This window comes from Centruroides sculpturatus, unplaced genomic scaffold, assembly GCF_000671375.1.
Source record: "Centruroides sculpturatus isolate CEXI.00-Female unplaced genomic scaffold, Cexi_2.0 scaffold249, whole genome shotgun sequence".
Taxonomy (NCBI): domain Eukaryota; kingdom Metazoa; phylum Arthropoda; class Arachnida; order Scorpiones; family Buthidae; genus Centruroides; species Centruroides sculpturatus.
Window position 1 is genome coordinate 334,821 of NW_019384482.1, and position 11,939 is coordinate 346,759.

The window sequence follows — 11,939 nt, forward strand, 5'->3', positions numbered from 1 at the left end:
ATGTAATGTCTAATGGCTTTATTAGCACTTAGTGTAAAACAAGACAACTGAATATTTCCACATTTTGAATTCTGACAACACATGACAAATTCCTTGGGTTATTCACCTGGATTCAATCTTGTGTCCCCAGAGCAGTAATATGATACCTTAATTGCCTTTGCCATTCATCCATCACATTTCTGACAGAGTATATAGATTGAATGTCAACTCAATTTGTGTAATCTCTTTACAGCTAAGCATAATACTGCTAATGTTAGAAAATAAAATTATGCTGCATTGTTGCCAACATTACTTTTTATTACTTGCTTAAGGATTTATTATTTTATTTTGTGTTTTCAGCAGAAATATGCAGTTTGATTTTTCAGTAGTGTATTTATCACAGATGAAATTCAATTTCTTTTTTATATTATAAAATATCATTATCTAGTAACACGCCCAGAAAAATTCTTGGGAAAGATCCATATTTTGAAACTTTTATTTGAATGAAAAATATAACTTATTTTAAGTTACTTCTATATTTTATTTAAATTATACTTTACTGTCATTAAATATTCTTAAATTCAAAATGTAAAATATAGGTTATATTTTTTTGTTGTGTTATTATATTTACAAAAAAATAATTACTTTGCTAAATTGATATATATGTATTAGAAAGGTGTACTTTTGAATAAGATAATTCAAAAAAGTTAAAACATACAGAAGTGTGGAAACATTTAGCCATCTTGTTTTACACCAAGTGCTAATACATTAGACATTACATGAAATACCTAGTTTCAGTAGACAGGTGCTGAAATATACACTTGTTTCAACACCTGCAGAAATTAGGTTAGCATTTCAAGAAGTGACCAGAAAAACTAGGCATATTCTGAAACAAATTTTTATTATAGGATGTGCTAGCACTTCAAGAAATGGCTAAGTACTTCTTGTAATGGTAAATTTTAGTATGTGGCTATGGCATGTGTCTATTTTTTAAAGAAACTAAATAAACTTAGGAACTAGATTTAATTTAATAGAATTTAAAGAAAAACATCAAATGTTTCTTGCTGATATTTTAGTTATTTTTCAAGTTCCAAGATTATATATTTTTTCACAAATAAAATGTGTAATATTAAACAAAACTTTAAAATTGTATCAAAACAAAATATAAAACATCATGATAAAATGATAATTTATAATAAATAAGTAAATAAGCAAATAAGAGAAAAGAAATTAAGATTTAAATATAGTTTAATTAGGAACTTCCGTGATGAGGGCAAATTATCTGTGACTTTGGAATTAATATATTGGGCTTAATCTCTGTTTGTAGAATTGGAAAAGTACAAAATATTTAGCAGGGCTGTGGAGTCAGTAAAAAAACACTCAACTCTGACTCTGACTCCGCCTTCTGATAATTTTATTAGGCCAACTCCAATTCCAACTCTGACACTTGACTCCAGCAAAATTAAATACCAAGTCATTTTATGGGAGGGCAGAGGCACTCATAAGGGCTACTCTGAACTCTGAAAGGATTATGGGGCATTTACCCAAATACTTTTATAGTTAGTATTTTTAATATTTAACTTACATTAATATTTATTTGTATAAAAAAATTTATTTTNTATATATTCATTTTACAACTGTATGTTAATTTTTATTTATTTTTAATATGTACAAGTGTATGAAAATAATTGTAAGCTTTAATATTATCATCAACTAGTTGTAACTGCCAACGTTTATAACATTCATCTGCCATTGTAACAGAAAAATTTGGGTACCAAAACTTATTTAAATGAAGTTTAAATTTTATTTTATGTTAAATTTAAGGGTGATAAAGGTGAGAGAGGATTTGTAGGAGTACCAGGACTTCCAGGTATGAGAGGCGAACGTGGTCCAGCTGGTCTGAAAGGAGAGCCAGTGAGCACATTTTGTGACATTCTGTCCCATTTAGAAATGATCCCATTTAAATACAGCAATGAATATAAGTTTAAATCAATTTTACTTTATCTTCTGAAAATTATAATTAATTAATTTAGGCAACAAAGATGACTTAAACACCTCTGAATAATTTACTTGTACTAAAGAATGTATAAAACTTGATTACTACTAATTCTAGGGTAGTGCTGGAAGAAATGGTACTAATGGAATCCCAGGAATTCCTGGGAAAGATGGAAGAATGGGAATGAAAGGTGTTGCAGTAAGTTTTAATTAGTTGCATCCTGTGCAGTGTTAGTAACACGTGACAGTATACTTCTTGTCATGCCTGTTGCATGGTTTTAATATGTTGTGTGTCAGTATTTGTATCATTTGATGTTTTTTATTAATGATTATATTTGTGAAATCATTTTAAATTATTCTGAAATAATGTCAGAGTGCATTTTATTTATTTATATTAAACATCTTAAATATTTTATTTATAGAAACAAAAAATTAATTCAAAATGGATACTTTTGAATGAAGTAATTAGTTTTGTAAACATGTATAAACAAAAAACTCTACAGAAGGAAAGACATTTTTAAAAATTGCATCATTATCTATTACAGTTTCTAATATTCTAATATAGTGCTAATTGGTTTTTAATGCAAAATTTGATAACTAATGGAAAAAATATTGAGATTACAAATATGATATTAAGGAGAGTAATAATAAATTTGATATATGATGTCGAATTTCATTTGTATTTTACAAAACAGTTTTTGATTTGCACTTCAAAACTAAACAAAAGCTGCATAACAAGCATAATCGAATTTTCATTATAATATGCTTATCATTCAATTTTCTTTCATTTAAATAAAAAACTAAAGTAAATTTAAAATGCGGGAGTCGGAGTTGACATATTTTTTCTGAATCTGACTCCACAGCCCTGATATTTAATATAGTGAAGATCATTAAAATATTTATGTATTATATTGGATGCATTAGAAATGATATCTGTATTACATAACAGGATGAAAGCCAATAAAATAACTAAAATATTTTAATTTTATATCACATTGTTCAAATTCTGTCCTTGAAAGAATGTTATATAGAGCATATTGCTGATGTATTAATATTCAAAGAGTAATTTTTCTGTGCATTTTTTTTTCTTTCTAAAATTCTCCTAGAAGTTTCCTCTTATTTAAAATTAACCTATTACCAATAATACATTGATAACGTATTAATTAATTCCAGAAAAAAGAGGATTAGAAGAAGAATATTAAAAATTAATATTTCAGTTAAAATTTTCTTTTTGATATTATTCAAATATAAAAAAATAAATTGAATATGACACATAACTGCTAATTGTTTGGCATATAATTAGTAACTTTTGTTTGTGTTGGATAAATTATAATTTGATCTGTGTTTTAGTAGTTTAAGTGCAACATAAAATATAAACTTATTTTATAATAATAGTTATTATCCTAATTTTAAATAAAATTTTGTTGTAAATGTGTTAAATGTGATGAATAAAGAAAAGCAACCAACTCAAAGTTGATGGAACGAATATTATTTTACATATTATAACACTTTAAAAGAATCTGTTCATTCGTATGCTGTTCCATTGTGCTTTTTTTCTATAGAAAAAAGCACAACAGGATAACAGTGTAATTTTAAAACATAATTTTTAATATTCTAATATGTGATTTCTGTTTATAATTATACAACATACATTTAAAAGTTTCAGAAATTATTTTATTGTAAAAAAAATTGCTATGGTAATTAAAAATAGTTTACATAACACTGTCTTCAAAATAGTTCATTATACAACATTTAATGGGTTTAAAGTAATAGTTTGAGAGAATAATCATTTACTTATTGCATTTTTTTCCAGAAATTAATCATATAATATTTAATAAGTTTGTGGTCAAATTTAATGAAAATTTTCATAATTAATTATTGAAATGTTATATATGTCAATATATATATGATAAAATTCTGGAAATTCTTAAAATTTTCTAATGTAATTTTTAATATTTATAGAATTATGTCAGTTATATTCAGTTGTATGAAATTGAATATTTACTGGTAGTATATAGTTAGAAAAACTTGTTTTTTCATCAAATTTATTATTTATATTAAAGAATATGTGGAAATAAATATTGGTCTTAAAATATAGAGTTTTATGGAGATAACTTTAACATGTTACAAAATAGTATAAAAATTTCAAAGCTTTTGTATATTTTTCAGATTATTTTTACATATTGTGTGTAAATAATTAATTATACAGTATGTGTAAAATAATGTGATATGTACATTATTATAATCATTTGCATAAACAGATATTATGAATAGTTAATAGTATTGTTGTTTAGATACAGAAAGTTTATAATTTGAATTTTTTTTTTAATTTGTCATCTTTCTTTTCATTAGATTTTAATGTTTCCAGTTATTCTTTCATTCACGTAATAATTTTCTATTTTGATATATATTGTCCATTACTGTTTTATTTATTTATTTTTGTCTTATCTTAATTCAAATCCTTTATTATTGATGACAATATTTAGAATAAATCCCTCAATTTGTTTTTTTTTTTTATTCTGTATTTCTACATGTCATCAATATATCTCTACTTGACAATAACATATTGTTGTTAGTGTTCAAAAAGGAAATTTAAAAATTTGTTAATATTAATTACCCTTTAAATTTTATAGTAAAATGAGATCCTACTCAGTGTAGCACAAATTATTTTCAATTTAAATTTTGTTTGTCAATTAAAAATCTCTTTTCTCAATAAAGTTTTTTTCTTTTAGTCTATTTTGCTAATTCTTATGTAATTAACATTCAAATTAACAAATCTATGTAATATTTTACATATTGCATAGATTTAAAATAATTTAAATTGAATTCAAAAAATTTTAAAAATTGCAATTTTTGTTTAGATTTTATTTTAATTTAATTTTTATTTTAAAAACAGATATTTTTTGTATTGAGCTTTTCAGCTTTGCTCTTATATTTTATAGATTTACAAAATTTGCAAACTGTAAATTAAGAATGAATGAATAATTTTATTGTAACTCTTTTGTAATATAATGAGATTTACATATTATTAAACATAGTAAACATAAAATATTGTTTTTGTAAAATGATAAAACATAGTTTGATAATTTTTATTATATAAGGTTAGATGGATATTTAAAATCATAATTTATTAAAAGATGTAGCATTTAATTTCACTTTTTCTGTGTAATTTTATAATTTTTTTTTTGTTTTTGATTTGAATATATTCAAACTATATAAATTATTTTAAATTATATAACAGTGGATATGTGTTTTAAGATTTAGTATTAAATTATAATACACTATATAACAAGAATTATGAAAATACATTATAAAAATAAATAATGTATTTTAAATATCTTCTAAAATATATGAATTTATTCAAACTATATTTATATATTCATTTTACAACTGTATGTTAATTTTTATTTATTTTTAATATGTACAAGTGTATGAAAATAATTGTAAGCTTTAATATTATCATCAACTAGTTGTAACTGCCAACGTTTATAACATTCATCTGCCATTGTAACAGAAAAATTTGGGTACCAAAACTTATTTAAATGAAGTTTAAATTTTATTTTATGTTAAATTTAAGGGTGATAAAGGTGAGAGAGGATTTGTAGGAGTACCAGGACTTCCAGGTATGAGAGGCGAACGTGGTCCAGCTGGTCTGAAAGGAGAGCCAGTGAGCACATTTTGTGACATTCTGTCCCATTTAGAAATGATCCCATTTAAATACAGCAATGAATATAAGTTTAAATCAATTTTACTTTATCTTCTGAAAATTATAATTAATTAATTTAGGCAACAAAGATGACTTAAACACCTCTGAATAATTTACTTGTACTAAAGAATGTATAAAACTTGATTACTACTAATTCTAGGGTAGTGCTGGAAGAAATGGTACTAATGGAATCCCAGGAATTCCTGGGAAAGATGGAAGAATGGGAATGAAAGGTGTTGCAGTAAGTTTTAATTAGTTGCATCCTGTGCAGTGTTAGTAACACGTGACAGTATACTTCTTGTCATGCCTGTTGCATGGTTTTAATATGTTGTGTGTCAGTATTTGTATCATTTGATGTTTTTTATTAATGATTATATTTGTGAAATCATTTTAAATTATTCTGAAATAATGTCAGAGTGCATTTTATTTATTTATATTAAACATCTTAAATATTTTATTTATAGAAACAAAAAATTAATTCAAAATGGATACTTTTGAATGAAGTAATTAGTTTTGTAAACATGTATAAACAAAAAACTCTACAGAAGGAAAGACATTTTTAAAAATTGCATCATTATCTATTACAGTTTCTAATATTCTAATATAGTGCTAATTGGTTTTTAATGCAAAATTTGATAACTAATGGAAAAAATATTGAGATTACAAATATGATATTAAGGAGAGTAATAATAAATTTGATATATGATGTCTAATTTCATTTGTATTTTACAAAACAGTTTTTGATTTGCACTTCAAAACTAAACAAAAGCTGCATAACAAGCATAATCGAATTTTCATTATAATATGCTTATCATTCAATTTTCTTTCATTTCAAAATGATAAATCGTAGTTAATTAAAGCATAAGAAAGCAATTCTTTTTACAGCTAATTTTGTTACAAATGAAACAAAAAATTATATCATCTCAAGAAGAGAAAAAACAGCTACATTGTTCTAAAGCGTTAATAAAAATAATAATAAATGATAGATATTTAATAAAAAGAAAAAATTTTGATATATTAAAATGATGTGTAATTCAATTCATTTAATTGTGTTTTGTAAGAAATAATAATGGTTTATATTATAATAATAATAATAATAATTAGAAAATGCATTATTGTTTCATAAAAAGAAAATAATAATTCAGTGAAGAATCACTTTATAAGTTCTCTTCAATTTAGATTTAATAAATAACAATGAAATTTCATCATTAACAGAAACAAAAAATAGCATATAAATAATAACTTTTTATTTTAGAAAAGTACAAAATTGCTTACAGGATCATGGAAATGTTTTTAATCTAAAATAACATCACTTATCATAGTTAATATAATTGAAATCATTCAGTTTTATGGAAGTGGTTTATATTTAAGAATAATGTAATGTGTTTTCATTGCTTATTTTTAAGTTTCATTTCAATTTTATTTGTTGACTCTTAGATTAAAATCTTCAATGAACTAGTTCTGTTCTAAATATTGTATGTGTGAATGTAATGCATGATTTGTAACTGTACTTAATATAATAAAAAGATGATAATATAATAATAATAATAATAATAATAATAATAATAATTAAATAATAACTTTTTCTTCAAATGAAATACTTAAAAATATATGTATGATATGATATTCAACTAATTTAAAGCAATAAAACTATTTATTAGAAATTTTTTAACGTAATATCTTTACAATCAATATCAAATAAATGCACTTTTATAATTTAAATATATAAAATCAAATAAATTAAATTTAAGTAAATTATTATCATTTTTATTGAATTCAAGATTCAGTATTTATATCAATATCAAATAATATCTTAAAGCAAGAAAAACTTATCTTATATAAATCTTAAGTAATATAAATCTATAAGTAATATCTTAAAGGGGAAAAGTCTTTTTCATGTTTTAAAATAATAATTTGAAAGTGGAGAATAGAGAAGCATCTTTAAAGCCTTGGTAACAGAAAGTTAATCCTGCAGGCAATAACTAACATTTGACTTAAATGTCAAATGTTAGTTGTTGTCTGCAGAATTAGTTTTCTATTAATATTACCAAAGCTTCCTTGATGTACTGCTGTAATTAACAATTCAAAAGACAAACCAAATATGTTAAAAAATAACTGAATATTGTCTTATATTTGTTTCATATTTCTGTGTTATAATGTGTTTTTATTCAAAATGAAAAAAGGAATTTTATTTTTTTACTTTTCTTGTATATTGAAAAAAGTCATATGTGTAATTACTGTGACATCATCACAATGCTGGGCTGCAATTTTTAATCATCTTTTAATTTAAAAAACTTATGTGACTTTCTGTTCAGATTGGAAGTTCTATATAATTGGAGTATCCGGCCCCTTAGCTTTCCATATCTAGTCTGCATTTTAGTGGTATATAACCCCTGTACATTATACTTTTCCTGATAACAATCAAATTATGCCAGTCATGTATCTAATTCTGTACTGGAGAAATTTTGAATTGAAATCACATGCCTTCCGGTTTATACCGGAAGTTCATATATAGTTAATCAGAACCTCCAGTCTCTCAGCTTTCCATATCTAGTATTGATTTTCAGCTCTCTAACTCTGTTCTCAAGATTAACAAAAGACTGACAGAGAGACAGATGACAGTGGGAATTTATTGGCCTTACCCTCAGGTCTTGAATGGAAAACTCCAGTGGAGTTTTTCATTTAAGACCTGAGAGTCCCAAGAAAAATAAATAACTAAATATATATATTTATTTATTAAAAATAAATATTTTAGTGGTATATAATTATTAAAAATAAATATATATATTTATTTATTTTTTTCACATATTACCCAAAAAAGAATTATTGAGTTACCAATACAGAATGAGTTGAACATAGAACTATTGTGGGTCTCAGGAAAAACATTCAACTATGGTAAATCACTATAAATTTATTGATCTTATTTTAGTCCTTCTCATATCTGGAACATTTTGTAGTCATGCTTATTCAGAAGACATTATATTGAATAATGTCTGTTTACTTAATCTACATCTAATTTTCAATGTCAAACAAGCCCTAATTTTTTAATTCTTGGAAAATTACTAAAAAAGAATTAAAATTAGAGACATGAAGTATAAGATCTGTTATAGAAAAATAGCTATTATATTAGATTGACTTGTATGAAAATACAAGCTATGTCTTTGTATTGCTTATATGTAAAACGAAGCATTAAGAATTGAATTGTTCTTAGTATTTTTAAAAGTAGTAAGATATGGATTTTGTGATTTGTAGCATTTGTGTGATAGTTTACTGCAATAATGCTATCCAGTCATTTGTTTTAGTCATGTGGCTATTTTTAATGTATATACAGACAATGCTAAAAATTTGGGCCTGGAAGAAGTCTATTTATCATGTATATGAAGAAGTGCAGCTAGAATAAATACATTTGCAACATGATGCACTCTTTAATGAGTAATCATTCTTTAGTACATTAGTAGGATTTTATGGTTTTAATATTCTATTTTAATAAAAAGTGCACAAATTATATTAGGTACATTTTAATTTGTGAAAAGTTTCTTTAATTAGAATACCATATTGTTTTAGTGGAAATCTAATTGTTGCCACTAACACACCTTAACAATTTGGTGTTAGGCAGTTATATTTAATAATTTAATCCAAAATATTTCCATAAGTGAATGTATAATGTTAACACTAGATTAAATATTATTTATTTAAAATAATTTCTCATTAAAGACTTTAGATAATCTTAAGATGGATTGGCGTAATTCCAAAAACATTTAAAAAAATAAAGCTGAACTTTGTTCTTAAAAATTTATTTTTTGCTTGAATAATAATTTATAGAAATAAATCATTCAAGAAAAATAATTATTTATGAGAATTGAGTGTTTCCTAAAAAATAAAATCACTAAAGAAAACTCACTCAAGAAAGTAAAAACTGTTAAAGTAAATTATTTTTTCTTGTGTTTATAAATTGCCAACAAACTAAAATATTTCAATAAATTTTATTACAAAACTAAAATTAAATGAAATTTATATTTTTCCAGGGAGATAAAGGTGAAAAAGGTGATCGAGGATTAACAACGACGCTAGATGGAAATGCATTTCCTACAGGATTCATTGAAGGTCCACCTGGTCCACCAGGTCCTCCAGGTCCTGCAGGACCACCAGGAAGAAAGGTATATTTATAAAAAAATAATTTTTTAATATATATAATATTTTACAGTTTCTGCTTGTGCAGAAGGTATGTAAATATCAAATATCACAAAAATGGATGATGATCGTTTGGTTAATTTACTTTTTGCACCAGGGTGAAACAGGGACACCTGGACCTCCAGGGGATCATGGCGATAAAGGGGATAAAGGAGACAGGGGAAGAAGGGGCAAGAGGGTAGGATGATTTTCAGAAAACTGTCTTTTTTATTATTTACAGTTCTGTTGCAATATTAAAATATATATTGTAAATTTAATTTTATCATATTGCACTGATTATCTTAATTAAATGCTTCTTATATACTGTAATATAAATTAGCGTATTAATATCTGATTTATGCAATTTTTTTAGTATTTAAGCACATGTTTAATAATTGCACCTTTAATTAATATAATAATTATTAAGCTGATAATCACTAATTTACTAATATTTTTTGTTTATTTTTATAAATAATAATTTGCTTTTTATATAATAATATTTTTATAGTAATAATTTAAATTTGTTTTTAAATGCATGCTTAAGTTAAAAATTGCTAATTCTGCACTTATCCTGCACTTTTATTTTATTTTATTAATTTAATATCCTCCTGCCAATTTGCTTCCTCTGTTTCCATTTTGTTATTTTTATAGTTCTTCAAAATACAATCACACACAAATATATATTGGGTAATTTTTGTTTTGACATAAAATACATTCTAATTAAAACTCACAACATTCAAGATATTCTGGTAAGTATTGACTTGTTTATTAATAATAATAACTATATTTACTTCTTTTATAATTTGCTTAACAGAGATTTCTTTCTTTTCTAAATAACTTTTAACATCTGTTTTTAATTTATAACAAAATTTTATGCAAATTTAAGATTTATTCTTCATATCTATAATGCTGAAAATTACATTGATAGTAAATAATAAATCAACTTTTATGATTTATGCAGGTATTAATAATAAACTGTAACAGTTTTAAAGACTTTTAATTTTTGACTTTAAAGACACTAAATACAAAACAAAGACAATATTCAGATGAGAATTATCCTCATAAATCCAAAGAATATAAAGAACATTATGACCATTTTATTGTTGAATATACATGGTGTATCAGAATGACGTTTTAAAAATTTGGGGAATTATAGAGGATGAAATTTTGAACGTTTTGATATAAGGAACCTATAGCCGGAAATTTGAACTAAAGTGTCTACAGTGGTAGGAAGTGCTTGACTGCCCTTCACTTTTGTAGCTACCCTTCTGTCCATTGACATCATGTTATTGCTGCAGATAGAAGACTGTAAACACACAACTACGGTGGTCTAACTGAGCCTGTATACAGGACATTGTGTACTTAGTGCTTGTTGTCCTTCAGGTCACCCCTTGCATCCACTGGCGCTGTGCTGTAAACACACAGCTAGTCAACATGAGTCCCTTGTGTACGCAACACCTGTAGGAACAGTTCATGAGCTTACGGAGTGCATCTTTACAGCATTTAATACCATCAGAGGGGAGCATGGCATCTTACAGAGGGTCGGACAAAACATGGTTTGTCATTGCACATTATGTAACGAAGTTGGTGGTCGTCACATTGAACATTTACTCTAAAGTAGTATAGCCACTGATATGATGTACAGTTTGATTGTACTCTACTGTTTTGTTAATAAAACTTGTCATAAATACTGTAATTTGCTGTTTTATTCAGCATACCGACTGCATAGAATGTGCAAAGTGCTGTAGAAACTTTATATCACATTTCCGGCTATAGGTTCCTTATATCAAAACGTTCAGAATTTCATCCTCTACAATCCCCCAAATTTTTAAAACGTCATTCTGATACACCCTGTAAAAAATGGTCATGATGTTCTTTATATTTTTTGGATTTATGAGGATAATTCTCATCTGAATATTGTCTTTGTTTTGTATTTAATAAAGATATAGAAGTGAATTAAGTTTTAGCAGTTTTTATACTGTAGACTAAGTTTTCATCTCTAAAATCTGCTTTGAAATAAGTTATCAAACATTATTATTCCAGCCATTAAATGACATCCGTTACTGATTAAATGAATAAATTTTAAATT